The sequence below is a fragment of the Meles meles genome, chromosome 11 (assembly GCF_922984935.1).
Source record: "Meles meles chromosome 11, mMelMel3.1 paternal haplotype, whole genome shotgun sequence".
Taxonomy (NCBI): domain Eukaryota; kingdom Metazoa; phylum Chordata; class Mammalia; order Carnivora; family Mustelidae; genus Meles; species Meles meles.
Window position 1 is genome coordinate 93,233,517 of NC_060076.1, and position 16,169 is coordinate 93,249,685.

The 16,169-nt window shown below is 44.7% G+C and overlaps 1 protein-coding gene and 1 pseudogene across 2 annotated transcripts in view; one reads left to right on the forward strand and one right to left on the reverse strand.

Annotated features, from left to right (window-relative positions):
• Positions 1–1,005: 1,005 nt before the first annotated feature.
• Positions 1,006–2,422, reverse strand: LOC123952622 (annotated as a pseudogene).
• A 3,705-nt stretch (positions 2,423–6,127) lies between these two features.
• The window catches only part of JAK2 (Janus kinase 2), a 131,249-nt gene continuing 121,207 nt past the window's right edge, over positions 6,128–16,169 (forward strand). Inside the window, exons 1-2 of one of the 2 annotated variants that reach the window (XM_046022191.1) lie at positions 6,128–6,577; positions 6,872–6,951. The gene's annotated coding sequence lies outside the window, so the exon portion shown is untranslated. The remainder of the gene's footprint in view (positions 6,578–6,871; positions 6,952–16,169) is intronic. The other variant, XM_046022192.1, reaches the window with a different exon arrangement.

Genomic DNA, 16,169 nt, shown 5'->3' on the forward strand with positions numbered 1-16,169 from the left:
ACACCTTTATCTTTGAGACTATAAGGAAGGATGAGAGATCAGGGATATGCTGAAGTACAGAGGAGGTTTTGGACTCCCCCCACCCCCATAGCTAAGCAAACTTTGAAATGAATGATTCTAAAATATCTGGGTAAAAAAAAAAAAGTAAAAACACATTGCTTGCTTGCCTGTTTATCTGATTCACATTCCGTCCTTTGCCTTTCGGTTTACATTACTAGACCAAGAATAAATCAGCCTCTCTCCATAGCTACCTCCCTTGCCTTCAGAAAAGTACTCTTCCCTATCTTGGAAAGAAACCAAGTGACTCCTGGTCTATCCCCAACCATTTTCCTGACCTGCTTCCCTTTCCAAGGACTTTTCTGTGTCTTTTTTTTTGCTCTCACATTTTTTTTCTCCTCTTTTTTTTTTTTTTAAGATTTTATTTATTTATTTGTCAGAGAGAGAAAGCAGCAGGCTGAACAGGCAGAGCACGCAGAGGGAGAAGTAGGCTTCCTGCCCAGCAAGGAGCCCTACATGGGTCTCAATCCCAGGACCCTGGGATCATGACTTGAGCCCCGAAGGCAGATGCCCAACCGACTGAGCCACCCAAGTGTTCCTTTATTTGCTCCTCTTAAGAATGAGGTTTTTATTATTTCATCATTTAATGCATAGTTGGGTTTTTTTTTTTGTTATTTTTGTATTTTTTCTTTTTACCCAAATGTAAATCTTTTTTTTTTTTTTTCTTATTAAACTTTTGTTTTAATGGGTCTCAAAATTCTGTGACAGATTTTTGGTCAAGTTGTTTCCATTAAAAAGTGCTGATTTTAAAAACTAATAACTTAAAAACTGCCACACATACACAAAAACACAAAAACAAATGGTCCACAAAACATTTTTTCCTTCTGAAGATTTTACAATGCATTGTTATCATTAACCAGTCTTTTACTATTAAAATTAAATGGCCAGTTGACAAACAGTTCTGAGACCATTCTTCCACCATTGATTAAGATGAGGTTGGCAAGTATTGGGGCTAATATTCACTTAGCCTTCTGAGATTTCCTGGGCAGACTTGGTGACCTTGCCAGCTCCAGGTGCCTTCTTGTCCACTGCTTTGATGACATTCACAGCAACCGTCTGTCTCATGTCACGGATACCAAAATGGCCCAGAGGAGGATAGTCAGAGAAGGTCTCAACACACACAGGCTTTCCAGAAACCATATCAACAATGGCGGCATCACCTGATTTCAAGAACTGGGACCATCTTCCAGCTTTTTTCCAGAACGACGATCTATCTTCTCCTTCAGCTCAGCAAACTTGCAAGGATGTGAGCTGTGTGACAGTCCAGCACAGGTGCATCTCCAGCACTGATTTGGCTTGGATGGTTCAGGATAATCCCCTGAGCCGTGAAGTCAGCTGATTCCATTGGTGGGTCATTTTTGCTGTCACCAGCCACATTGCCACGACGAACATCTTTGACAGATACGTTCTTGACATTGAAGCCCATGTTGTCCCCAGGAAGAGCCTCACTCAGAGCTTCACGGTGCATTTCAGTGGTCTTGACTTCAGTTGTAACACTGACTGGAGCAAAGGTGACCACCATGCCAGGTTTAAGAACACCAGCCTCCACTCGGCCCACAGGGACAGTACCAATACCGCCAATTTTGTGGACGTCCTGGAGAGGCAGACACAAGGGCTTGTCAGTTGGACGAGCTGGTGGCAGAATGCATTCTAGAGCTTCAAGCAGCATGCTTCCACTGGCATTCCCGTCTTTATAGATGCCTTTCCATCCCTTGAACCAAAGCATGTTAGCACTTGGCTCCAGCATGTTGTCACCATTCCAACCACAATCTGGCATAAATGCTACTGTGTCGGGGTTGTAGCCAATTTTCTTAATGTAGATGCTGACTTCCTTAACGATTTCCTTGTATCTCTTCTGGCTGTAGAATGGCTCAGTAGAATCCATTTTGTTAATACCAACAATTAGCTGTTTTACACCTGGTGTGTAAGCCAGAAGGGCGTGCTCATGGGTCTGCCTGTTCTTGGAGATACCTGCTTCGGATTCACCAGCACCAGCAGTGACAGTCAGGACAGCAGTCAGCCTGAGATGTGCCCATTATCATGTTTTTGAGAAGTCTCTATATCCTGGGGCATCAATGATGGTCATATAGTACTTGCTGGTCTCAAATTTGCACAGGCAGATATCAATGGTGATACCACGTTCATGTCCAGCTTTCAGTTTATCCAAGACCCAGGCATACTTGAAGGAGCCCTTTCCCATCTCAGCAGCCTCCTTCTCAGAGTTTTTGATAGTTCTTTTGTCAATCTCACCACATTTGTGGATCAGATGACCCGTAGTGGTAGACTTGCCTGAATCTATGTGTCTGACAACGACGATGTTAATGCGAGTCCTTTTTTCCCCCTTTTGGTTTAGTTTGGTTTTCATGACACCTGTGTTCTGGCGACAAGCCCGTTACGAAAAAGCCCAAATGTAAGTCTTTGCATTTATCTCTGTTAAAACTCGGTCCTTATCATTACGGCCCACACAGTTCTGTGGAATGTGATAGATTGTGACAAATGCTTCAGGATTACTAATAAATCCAACATAGTTCTTATACTTCCCAGCCTGCTGATATCTATAAATTGACTTTACCACAACTGTAATACGCATTTAATAGCTGTGCTAAGGGTTTAAAAATACTTTTTTTAAATCTAACCTTCCAAATGTCTCAAGGAAGATATTATTTTCCCCATTATAGTAACGAGGAAATGGAAGATTAGAAAATCTAAATGACGTCCTTGGTGAAGGCTGGGATTCAAACCTGGGTCTGCCAGACTCTCAAGCTTAAGTTCTTAAACCTTTGGCCACATATTTTCAACCTTGCCTTTGCAGCAAAACCACCTCAGAACCTTACAAAGACACAATAGCCGAAAACCCATCTGACAACATTGTCACAGTCACAGCAAGTCACAGTCTTGCTGTAGAGGTGGTTTTAGCGAGACCCACTGCCGCCATGTTCTGCTGCAGGATCTTGGTGGGTGCCACACCTGCCCCAGAAAGGTGACAATTAGCTGCTAAGTTTTACTTTTAGATATGGCCATATAATCAGTTTTGAATCTAAATAAATCCCTCAACCCACATTTCTTCTTTCTCATAGTGTGTGAAGGAATGTCGTGAAACACTTGGTAAAATTTGTTCTCTTGGGGGGTACTTGGGTGTCTCAGTTGGTTAAGACTCCGGCTCTTGATTTCAACTCAGATCGTGATCTTGGGGTTATGGGATCCAGCCCCACATTGGGCTCAGTGCTGAGCATAGAACCTGCTTAAGATTCTCTCTCTTCCACTCCCTCTGTCCCACTGCCCCACACTCCCTCTCTAAAAGAAAAAAAAATTGCTCTCTTGGAATTCTTTTTTATCCTTATCAAAAATAGGGGTCTCTTTCTGAAATGTTTGCCCTGGGAGCAACTTTCTAGCTATGCCACTACCAGGGATCATATAAAGAACTAAAAAATTCTCTACAGGGTGAAAAGAGCTCAACATTCGAGGGGAATATTGACTTAAAAATCATGCTGTCTTAGTGAGAAGAGGCTTCCACTCTCTGAATGACACTAAGCAAGTCCCTTTATCTCTCTGGGCAGGCAGATAAATTTCTCAATTCTATAAATGTAAAAATTTTTTTTCTTTTCAGTCTACCTGTCTTCCATATCCAAATCACTTTTATTAAAAAAAAAAAAATCCCTTTGTAGAGGCTGCTTTCTGGCAAACAGGATTGAGCAATGGAATGTAGAGAAGGTCCAAAATAGCCAGAGGTCCTAACTGACCAAGAGGCTATTTACACGTAGGCATAATTACCAAGAAAAGTAGAATTCCATATGTTGCCATACCTCTTTATCTTCCCCCTTTGAAAAACGGCCCCCACCCACTACCTGGTTGCAGACCGCCGCTCCATGGCTGTCCTGCGCACAGCTCCCTTTCTGTGTATTCAGTAAACTTCTACCTCCTTTGTTCTGCCTTAGGTGAACACTTTCACCTCCTGTGCCCCTGGATCCCACCTGATCTTCACCTCGCATTTCGGGGCCCCCATCCTATCAAGAGACACCCATTTAGACACCATACCTTCCCCCACAAGGAACTCTGAATATTCACTTTTACCTTCCTGCAAACAGGCAGTGGCCGGTAACAGGCACCATGTCTGGTTGAATAAACAAGTATTATAAAATACAGAAATATCACTCACTGCAGTGAATACCTCTGCTCTGTTTCAGAGTTCTTAAAACAGGCATTTTTTTCCCCCTCACAAAAGCGAATGTTTCCATTTCCACAATTCAGATAGATGATTTTGATCTTAGCTGTGACATGAAGGACAACTCTGCCATTTTATCTTCTTCGTGTGGGTCTGTGTTCTGGTTTCTACTCCAGTAACAGTTTTCATTTGCAGGAAAAGGGAACTTGCATGGTGGTTACTGCTTGTGATTTCAGCCTTTATATTCTAAGCAGATTTTAGATTTGCCATTGACTCACAACTCTTTCTGATTCCTTTTTAGATATTAAAAATAAGGACTCTCCAGCATATTTTGCTTGTAAAACAGGAGCCACAGGAAAGCAATTCTCCTGTAAATCCCTCCTCTTATGAGAAAACAAGAGCTGTAGTTCACTATTTACTTTGAAGGAGTCAGTATGAATTCGAGTCATTTCCTATCCTGCTATCATATGCTCAAAGGCCTTTTGCAATGGGTCTTATGTAAGAAGGAATGCAAGAGTTGCGTTGGTGAGTTGATTTAAAGAAATCATTAAATTCAAGTTAGACCTGAATCCCAGCTTCGTTTGTGAATGGAGAAGCAGGTATAAATGCATCAAGTGTTTCAGAGAGAAAGAGGCTAATAAGTGAGAAAGAGCGTACACCGTTGGGTCCCAGTCTACTCCTTTGGACTCATCTCTTTCCACTGCCCTCTCCTTCACTGTCCTCCAGCCACAGTGACCTCTTTCTTGGTCCTTGAACTTGTCAAGCACATTCCTTTTTCAGGGTCTTTGCCTTTGCTAGTCCCTCTGCCTGAAACTCTGTTCCCATGTAGTCACAAACTGGCTCATTTTCATCCTTCACATCTCTGCTCAAATGTCACTTACTCTGGGAGGTCTCTCCTGGCCACCCTCACTAAAACAGCACACTGCTTCCTCACTTTCTACTCCTTTACTTTGTATTATTTTTCATAGTTGCAATTATATCCTGGCATATGACACAAAGTATGTTTTTCACTTTTATCTGAATACATGCTCCAGTAGAGCAAGTAGAATGTGGGTTGCAATTACATAGCAGCATCCTTGGGGCCCTTGCAGCCCAGCACCTGGTAGATGCTATGTGAATATTCGTTGAACGAATGAATGGGGCTTTCGGGAGACGGTGGGCTCTTTCTCCTCATTCGCTGGGTCTTGTCGCCAGTCCGCAGGCAGCTGGGCGCCTCGTTCCACCCTCACCCTTTTCTTGGATTGGAGCCAGACGCTCGGGATTGCAGCTGCGCAAAACAGCGCCGATGAATGTTGCCCCAACCCCTGGCGCCGCTTCCCCTCGGCCTAGAGGCCTGGACTGGGGAAGGACAGGTTTGCTGCACGCGGAACGTGGAAGCGAAAGCAGAAGGGGAACCAACACCAGGGCATGGGAGGATGGCGCTGTAGTGCCAGGCTGCGTGCAGGGGGCGCCTTCCCCGCCGGGCTGACTCATTCCCAGCCGCCTCCACGGCGGGCGGCGGCCACACACACACCCTCCGGGGAGGGCCAGGGCCAGGCCCAGTGCCGGCGCCGGGCTCCTGGGGGCTCTGGGGCCCAGGTAGCCAGCTCGCGCTCCATTTCTCCCCGGGGACGCCCAGGAATCTCCGCGCGCTCCCGCCGACTTTCCGAGAAACCCGGGTTGTGCGCGGCCTGCCTTTGCCAGCCCCGCGGCGCGTGCGCGCCCGGAGAAGGGCAGCGGGGCGGCTCGGCGCACGCGCGCACGCGCAGTCGGCAGGGTCGCGCGGCTGAATCCCGCCCCCGCCCAGCCGGCGGGTCCGCCTAAGTCAGCAGTGAACCGTCTGCCTGAGTGGAGGTTGACGCCGACGCAAATAGGGTTTCCGAGCCAGTTGTTGCCTGAGGCGCTGAGAAGACGGGGTGGCCCGGGAGAGGGTGGAGACGACGCCTGTGACGACAAGGCTTCCTGGCTGTCCAAAGTGGGAGTGGTGTGAGCTGGAGGAAGGAGAGAGGAAGAGAAGCCGAAGGGGGTAGCGGCGGCAGCGGTCAACGGCTTCCCAGAGCGCTGACAGGCTGGGCCGGCGTCCGGCGCGCTCGGGAGTTGCTGCCGCCGCCTCGGCCGCTGTTCCCGGGCCCGGACTCGCGGCGCGCATCGGGGCGGAGAGCTGCTGCGGCCGCGCGGGGACAGGCCCGGGGCTCGCCGCCCAGGGATGTGAGTGGGAGCCGACTCCGCGCGGGAGGGCCCGGGAGGGCCCAGCCGGGCGGACGCCTGGACCCCTGCCCACGCCGGGGGCTCCGCGGATCTCGGCCCGCCGCGGGCGCCGGGTCGGAGCAGCCCCTGCGGGCCTGGGGGCGCGTTCTCGCCGCGGGATCCGTGCCGCTGGTGCGTGCGATCGCTGCGTGGCCTCTGGGTGGGGGAGCGGGCGTCCGTCCACCTCCCTCCCACCCTCTAACCACCGCTAGGGCAGTAAACTTCTCGGCAAAAAGCCTTCCTCTTCGGAGGGGAAGCCGGCAGCGGCGCGTTTCGCTGTTGGCTGTTTGCATCCCTGTGAGCCTCGTATCCGCCTTCCCTCTCCCCTTACGGCTCTTTAAAATGTTCTAGACGTCGGAGTAGCCTAGGGGAGAGCATCTATTTCCCCTGGATTTCTGCGGTAATGACGGCTGCCTCTTTTTTTAGGTTTCAGAACCTGGCGAGGAAACAAAATGTGAACTGTTGCGCTTCTGAAGAAAACGGCCCTTCCTCCCCTTCTCGCGAAGGTGGGTTTGCGGTCCTGGCGGCTGGGCTGTGCCGCGGCGGGGAAGGCGAGTGTGGGGAACCGGGAGTGCGCGCGCAGGACGGCTGGGAGCGTGTGTAGACAGGCCGGGCTCCCTGTGGTTTAGCCCTCTGAAAATGGCAGTGCTGAACTTAGAGTGTTGGTCCGGGAGGGCGATTCGGGGTTGTTTACTGTTGCTCTCTCGGATCCTTTAAGAGATACCGCTGCTGCTTTCTCCTCCGATCACGCAAGTGACAAGGCTTTGCGGAAGAAGCGTTGCCAATTACCCTTTCCTTTCGAGCAGCCAGAGACGGTTACTCTTTCAAGGAGGAACGTTTTCAAGGGATAAGAGATACCGAGTGAGAGAACACGTTAGCAATTCTTGCTGGGGTTTCTGCAACCACGCGGAGTGCTTCCCGGGTGGGTTTATCTGCCCAGGTTTGCTGCGTCGGTTGAATGTACCCAGTTTGCTTTCCGGTGGTGGTTAATCAGTCCGGAGAGACTCCTTTTCTCTGAATGAAAGGACAGAAGCTTTCTGGCCGAGTATGTCATAGAGGAAAGGAGAAATGTGGAGAAGGAAACTAGAAGTGGGAGTGAGAGAGATGACAGTTGCTTTTGGTTTCTTAATAGGTTTGTACAAGTGAGTCGTTGCTCCTGCAAATATTCTGTGCGACATTTGAAGATGAATAATCACCTTTTGACCTGTCTTTCCCCACCCCACTCACCTTTTATCACGAGTGTGAAAATCACTAGCTTGCATGTGCAACATGTCTGTTAGAGAAACATACCTGCAAACTGGACGTGTCCAGCACTTGCCTTAATAGTACATGTACTTACCTGTAGGGGAAAGCTACAGTATTTGCCGACTACATGAGAATATGAAGCTTGTTTTTGCTCGAGCTGAATGTCCTGTGTTTGGAGTTCATAGCATGTTAAAATTAAAATTAAGGGAAGCAATAGTTTGTTTCTTAGTGGGTTTTCCTAGTGACCGAGCCGCGTGTCTCAGTTATGGGAAGGGAACAGGATGTCTTTTCTCTACTTCACCTGGCTGTTGCAGAAAGGTGGGATGCTTTTGAGGCAGAATAGGGAAGCGCATTGGCTCAAGTCAGATCTGGGTTTGAATCCTGCTGTTTCTGTCCCTTAATAGTTGTATTATTTAAGATGTCTTTGAGCCTCACTTTTGTTAAAAGGTTGTTGTGAGGATTCAGTAAGATTATGCAGGGGAATGCTTGGCTACTGTTGAAGCCTTGGCTACTATCAGGGGTTGGGCAGGCAAAGGAGATTTAGAGAATGGCAGTATCACTCTGCATAAGGTGGTCTGCCAGGGACCAGTGGTTCTTCCTCTTTAGTAGAAGGAGAAAAAGCACTTACAGTTCTTGAACTGGTCAACAAGGTCTTCTTAGAGCCTTTTTATGGGAAGGTTCCACTCTTATAGCTCCTTGACACCCCTCCCCCCACCATTGTGTGGCGTCTACCAACTATTGTGCTGCCCTCTCGTGGTTAGCTGGGCTAAGAACTTTCTTCTGCTCCTCCCCTCTTACATTTTGTTTTCCCTCTTTTTAGGCCCCTTGCCTTTGCTCCCAGTTTCCCAAACTGTGTGCTGAGGTGTCCAAGAGAAGCAGTGAACTCAGGCTTGAACTATTAGTTTCAGGTAGTTCACAGTTTCAGCGTTAAATGGACACATTCTTTTCTACAATGCCTTGTCTTTGCAAAGCTGTTTTTTTAGAAGTTGCTCTGATAAAACACAACTACTGTATGAGAATCAGTGGGATACAGGAAATGAGAGTGTAATGTGGTTCAGTTTGATTCCAAGAAGTTGTACAAGGCCGGACAAGTACTAAGTTGTAAGGATATTAAACAGCTTGAATTCACCTACTCAAGTATTCATACCACTCACGGGAGTGTTGTGAAAATATTACTAACACTAAGAATTCCGTGAGTGGAGAGAGTTTAGGAACCTTTGCCTTAGCTTTTGGTTGGCTTTTCTGATACAAACAAAATTTTTTTTAATCTTTTTTTAAAAAATATTTTATTTATTTATTTGACAGAGAGAGAGGTCACAAGTAGGCAGAGAGGCAGGCAGAGAGAGAGAGAGGGAGAAACAGGCTCCCCACTGAGCAGAGAGCCCGATGCGGGGCTTGATCCCAGGACCCTGAGATCATGACCCGAGCCAAAGGCAGAGGCCTAAACCGCTGAGCCACCCAGGCGTCCCCAAACAAAATTTTTTTAAATTGGAAAACTGCATTTTAAAATTTTGGTCACTAACTGATCCCTGTTCCCACAAAAAGTATTGATAAAATTATTGATACAAAGCCGGTACCAGCTGATCATGGCTTAGTATATTTCCTCTCCTATTTAATATCTTTATAACATCTGCCTAGTTCTTTCATTTTTTTTTTTTTTTAAGATTTTATTTATTTGACAGAGAGAGAGAGCAAAGTAGGGGGAGTGGCAGGCAAGGGAGAAGCGGTCTCCCCGCTGAGCAGGGAGCCAGATGCTGGACTCTATCCCAGAACCCCGGGATCATGACCTGAGCAGAAGAACCCCGGGATCATGACCTGAGCAGAGGCAGACGCTTAACCAACTGGACCACCCAAGCACCCCTACTTCTTTCATTTTAAAACAAATCCTGTTGCTGGGGCACCTGAGTGGCTCAGTTTTTAAGTGCCTGCCTTCGGCTCAGGTCATGATCCCAGTGTCCTGGGATCGAGCCCCGCATGGGGCTCCCTATTCAGCTGGAAGCCTGCTTCTCCCTCTCCCACTCCCCCTGCTTGTGTTTCCTCTCTCGCTGTTGTCTCTCTGTCAAATAAATAAACAAATCTTAAAACAAACAAACAAAAAAACCCAAACAAATTCTGTTGCTTACTTGTTATTCTGGTCACTTCCTGGTTATTCCAGGCCTGCTTTTCTAGTATTTTGAATGTCTCCTTAAACTCACCATGCCCTAAATGAAAAATCATCATTTTTATATCCCTTTGGAATTTCTTTCTCTCCTGGTCATATAGACTTTAAATTAGATATCATTTGGGATGCCTGGGTGGCTCAATCAGCTAATAAGTGTCTCCTTTCAGCTCAGGTCATGATCTCACGGTCCTGGGATCAAGTCCCACATCAGGCTGCCTGCTCAGCAGAGAGCCTACTTCTCCCTCTCCCTCTGCCTGCCGCTCCCCCTGCTTGTGTGCTCTCTTTTTGTCAAATAAATAAATAAAATCTTTTAAAAATAATAAATTAGGTATCATCTTTACCTCTTTAATCTCTTGTGTTAACCCATTCAACATGTCCTGTCCGTATTTCTTTTCTCCCTCATAGCTCTGCTTACCTACTTTACCAGCAGGTAATATTCCTCAGCCTAGAATATTGAAAGTAAAATCAGCTTCTCAGAATCCAGCATCTCTTTCTTCTGTTTATCCACAATAAGAATGTCACTAATATTCCTTATTGTGGCATTCCTTTGTCACCAGATCTTCAGTGTCTTCACACACTCTACCTGTTAAATTTAACTTTCTCTTCTTGGCTCTCAGGAGACTCGGTCATTATTCCCTGCCCTATTTATTCAGTCTTTAAGGAACCTCAATGAGCATTCTCTGCTTTGGTCTTTCAAGCCACTTTCCACATTTTCTGATAATAGTTATGCTTATTTCAGTTTTTAACTTCCATTTATGTTTTCTGTCCTCTTTCCACCAAGCCCAGTTCTGTATTTGTACCACTCACTATTCCATAACAAAGCAGGGCCTCAGTCTCATCTGAAAACTTGAGGATGACTGTAGTACTTTTTCCATAAGGTTGTAATGAGAATGAAGTGAATTAATAAATGAAAAGTCTTTAAGACCGGTGCCTGGCACATTAAGCACACCTTAAGTTTTAGCTTTTATTATTGTAATTATTAATTTATTAATTATTAATTATCATCATTATTATTACTACTATTACTATGATTATACTCTCAGTTAAAATTTTCCTCATTTCTGAAACTGTTTCTCACTACACACTGCATTTTTCTTTCTGTATTTCTACTGTTCTTTTAAGTCACAGAGGATCTTCACATAGTTTATTTGTATATCTTAATTTGGTAGTTTGATAATTATTCCCCTAATGTTAACCTTATCTTTTCTTGTTGGTTGTATATACTTTGAGGAACATACACACAGAGTGCTGAACACACGAGGAGCATTCAGTAAATGCTGTGTATTAGAAAGGAACTTTAGTCAGTCACCACACAAATATTTATTAATATTTGCAATGTAGAAGGTACTTTGTTATGTCCAAAGAGATGCAGAAAGATATAAAATAGGTTCCTTTCATTGAGAACTTAAAATGTAATTTGGAAGATAAGGTAAGTAATAAAGTTATGGATATTTGAGACCACTTAGAGTTGAAGTAAGCAGGGAAGGCTCCAGAGAGGAGGTAAAATCAAGACTCGGCAGGGGCGCCTGGGTGGCTCAGTGGGTTAAAGCCTCTGCCTTCGGCCCAGGTCATGATCCCAGGGTCCTGGGATCAAGCCCCGCATCGGGCTCTTAGCTCAGCGGGGGGCCTGCTTCCTCCTCTCTCTCTGCCTGCTTCTCTGTGATCTCTGTCTGTCAAATAAATAAATAAAATCTTAAAAAAAAATCAAGACTAGGCATGATTTTATTTCGCATAAGAGGAAGAACCTTGTACAGGTGGTAAACAGAAACAAAATATGCATGACATTTTCAGAGAACAGTACATAAAACAATTTGAAATGAATGTTTGTATGGTAGGGTAGTAAGAAATCGGGTTGATAATAGAGATTGGAATTAGATTATGGATGTCTTTGAGTGCTAGGATGGGAAGAATGTACGTTGCTCCATAGGTAACAGACAAACTTTAAAAGTTTGGATTGAGAAAGAGCATGCTAAAGGAGTATTTTAGGAAAAACCGTGGTACCAGTGCTATGTATGAATTGGAAAGAGAAGTGATAGAGCTGGGAAAATAATCTAGGCCTGGTGTTTGAATTTAGTGAAAACAGGACTGGAGAGATGTCACATAAGACTTCACTATAGACTGGATAGGAAGGGAGCCTGTGGGGGGGCGGGTAAGGGTGTAGAAGAGTAATCAAAGATGACTTTGAGGTTTCGATCTTCAATGACATAAGAAATTGAAGAGTGTTGCCGGGACATCTGGGCTAGTCCATGGATTTTGTGCATTAGGAATCTGATGTCCAGAGAGATTTAAAAATGAGTCCAAAGTTACTCAGCCAGTAAGTGACAAAGAAAGAACTAGAGTTTTTTTTTTAATCTTTTATTTTTTATTTTTTTATACACATATAATGTATTTTTATCCCCAGGGGTACAGGTCTGTGAATCGCCAGGTTTACACACTTCACAGCACTCACGATAGCACATACCCTCCCCAATGTCCATAACCCCCCTCCCCCTCTCCCAACCCCCCCTTCCCCCAGCGACCCTCAGTTTGTTTTGTGAGATTAAGAGTCACTTATGGTTTGTCTCCCTCCCAATCCCATCATGTTTCATTTATTCTTCTCCTACCCCCCTAACCCCCCATGTTGCATCTCCACGTCCTCATATCAGGGAGATCACATGATAGTTGTCTTTCTCCGATTGACTTATTTCACTAAGCATGATACCCTCTAGTTCCATCCACGTTGTCGCAAATGGCAAGATTTCATTTCTTTTGATGGCTGCATAGTATTCCGTTGTGTATATATACCACATCTTCTTTATCCATTCATCTGTTGATGGACATCTAGGTTCCTTCCATAGAAAAACTAGAATTTTTAAAATGGCAGTACTGACAGAGATAAGAATGAAAGTATTTGTAGCTGTTTGAAGAGCTAAACAGCTGGACTTAAATTTAGGTATGTTCAGTTTGAGGTGACAGTGAGATAGTCAAGTGAAAATAGATAGCAAATAGATAGCTAGACAGTAGATTAGTAGAACTTGGTAGAGAAATTTAAGGCTGAAATTGTGGTGGTCAGAAAGAAGAGCGGTGGACCTGAAATTGAGCCCTGGGTATTGCCCATAATTACAGGGTAAAAGAAGAGGAATTGACAAAAGAGATGAAAAAGGAGCAGTTGGCCTGAGAGGCAAGTGGGTGGGTAGGTTAAGAGGGTGGGAATGGTTAACATTTCGATCATTGTTGATCACCACCAAGAAATGAGAAGAGTTAGAACTGAAAAAGGCCTTAAAAATGTTCCTAACAGGGGTGCCTGGGTGGCTCAGTGGATTAAGCCACTGCCTTCAGCTCAGGTCATGATCTCAGGGTCCTGGGATCGAGCCCCGCATCGGGCTCTCTGCTCCGCAGGGAGCCTGCTTCCTCCTCTCTCTCTGCCTGCCTCTCTGCCTACTTGTGATCTCTCTCTCTGTCAAATAAATAAATAAAATCTTAAAAAAAAAAAAAATGTTCCTAACATGAAATCAAGAAAACTAGAAGAAAGAAGAAAATTTTCTCCCTCTTTTTCTTGCATTTTCAATTTTTCCCTCTACTGGCTCATTTCCATCAGTGTGTATTCTGGTTGCTGTTGCTGTTGAAGGTGGGGGACTAGAATGAGTCATCTGGAGGTGTCTTCACTTACATGATTGGAGTTGATGCAGGCTGTTAACTGGAGCATACATGGGGGCCTCACTGTAGCTGTCTTTCTTACATGGTGAGATGGGATTTAAAAGTGAGTGTTTCAGTGAACATGGGTGAGGTGGGGATTGGACTCCACCTGTTAAGTCGTCCTGTATAAAAGAAAATATGTGGGATGGGATATATTGTTATGGCCATCTCTGGACAATACTATTGCCATAGTTCACCTTTTTGCCACACTTCATATGTCTCTCACATGCCTCTCACCTGCAAAATACACTAACTCCCTCCTCAGAGGCCTCCAGTTTATGACCTATTGTGACATCAGCTCAGAATCTAGTATCTCATCATCTAAGTCCAGATGCTGTTGAGGTTCCTTGGGTCTGTTTCTTGAGAGTGATTACTCTTAGCTGAAGACCTGTGATGAGACAAGGAACATGCCCCCACATGGTTAACATACAAGATTGGAAAGGCACATGTTAATTGCAGTAGAATTCCTATTCAAAAAGAGGGACAAGGGAGCATATGGTAGTCTACAACAAATATGAAACCCAGGAGGCATATGTTGGCAGTTCCTTGAGTAGGGCTCAGTGTTACTGCCGATAATTGTTCCCAGTGGGCCATGACTGCTTCTTTTGGTCATTGATTTCGCCTTCTGAATCATTCTTTTCTTCCCAAAAGACCTGAACCATCTTGGCAACTGAGTAACCATTGGAACTTGCTTCCTGCTTATAGTTATTCAGGGTCCCAAAGCCTCATTTTAAGTATTGTCCCCTTCATTCTAAGCCGATGTAGCTCTTTTATTTTTTTTATTTATTTTTTAAAGATTTTGTTTATTTATTTGACAGAGAGAGAGGGATCACAAGTAGGCAGAGAGGCAGGCAGAGAGAGAGGGGGAAGCAGGCTCCCCGCCGAGCAGAGAGCCCAATGCAGGGCTTGACCCCAGAACGCTGGGATCATGACCTGAGCCAAAGGCAGAGGCTTTAACCCACTGAGCCACCCAGGTGGCCCCGATGTAGCTCTTTTAAAAAGTTTGTGGACTTCTTGTACATCAGGTCATAATCTCCTCCGTCAGACAAAAGCCATACTTACAAATCTCTTAGAGGAGCCTTTTCCTACCTTAGGCTCCCTGTGAGGCTACTGTGGAGCTACTGTGTAGTGGTACCCTTAAGATCCTTAGGTAATTTTTTTGTAATGTTTGTAATGGTAATGTTTTTGTTTTTTGTTTGAAAGAATAAATGAGGTACTAACTTGGATCTTCCTGAGGTTTTAACAGCGGATCTTACAGTCCCACTCTAGATTTAATCTTTGCCCTGAAGATCTCTAAGAACATTTTGCTGGCTGAGAAGGATATTCTGAGCCCTTTACATTTGCTTGAAATTGTGTTCAAAAAGTGAATGGCTCATTCTTTAGTTCATCTCTCTACTCTCTCAGTTAGGAAGGCAACTAGTAGAAGCCCCCCTGCTTCTTCAGCATTCTACCTAGTCTCCTTGACTCATTCGGTAGATGCTACATTTCCCATGTTACTTTAGGTGATAGTTTTGCCAGACTTTTTGCTATTATATAACAAGGGTCTCCTTTTATTCAGCTTTCCAATAGTATTTTCCTTAATTGCCTTGTGGGGCCTTTTGCTTTCATTAAGTCTCCTTAAGCCCCTTTAATTATGTAAACTCAAACCTCAGATGGGTCCTTACCTGTTCCTTGGCTGTACCAGAACTATCCCCTACTCTGGTGGTTCTCATGGTAATCACCTAGAGAGCCAACTGAACTACTAATTGCTGTGCACCATCCCCAGAGTTTCTGTTTCAGGAGGTCTAGAATGGGACCCAGTAATTTGCATTTCTAAGTTCCCAGGTGATGCTGATTGTGTTGTTTTGGGGATCAGACTGAAGATCACTGATTTGAAATGGGTTAGCACAAGAACAGCCCTTTTGTGTCTGTGATGTTGCTGTTTACAACTCTTCTTGACAGGCCTAGTAGTCTTGGAAATAGGGTTGCTGTGTGCTGAAGAGTCTGACAGTAGCTCTTAGCCTTGCCTATCTTAGGTAGTTATGCCGTGTTCTTTTTTATTGGTATACCATGTTTGATTTGTCCCTGGTATCTTTGGAGTTTTTCTGAGAAATGGAGCAGTAGTGCAGCATCAACTTACAAAAATACATTTTAAGCCTTTAAAAAACCAAATAAATAGGGGTTGGCAAAGTTTTTCTATTACGGACCAGATAGTAGATATTTTAGGCTTTGTGGGCAAGATTATCTCTGCAGCAACTACTCTGCTCTACCTTTGTGGTGCACAAGCAACCATAGATGGTACATAAGTGAATGGGCTTGTAAAGATTTATTTACAAAAATAGTCAGTTGGCAAATTTGACCTGGGAGCTGAAGTTTGCCAGTTCCCATTTTATACCACTGCTTGACTCCACGGTCTCTTCAAGCTACTGCCCCATGGTCCATTCTCTTTAAAACTCTTTGAAAGAATTGTCTGTATTTTCTCTTCTTTTTACTCACTCAAAAATTTTTTTGAATAGGTCACACATTTAAATAGAATTCAAATGTATTTTAGAAAAGTGTTTTAGAATTCAAAAAGTATTAAATATCTTTGTACGTATGTTGATATGCATGTATAGTTATAACTGTAGATTAAATAGAAATTGCTGATTAAGAAATGGTATATGT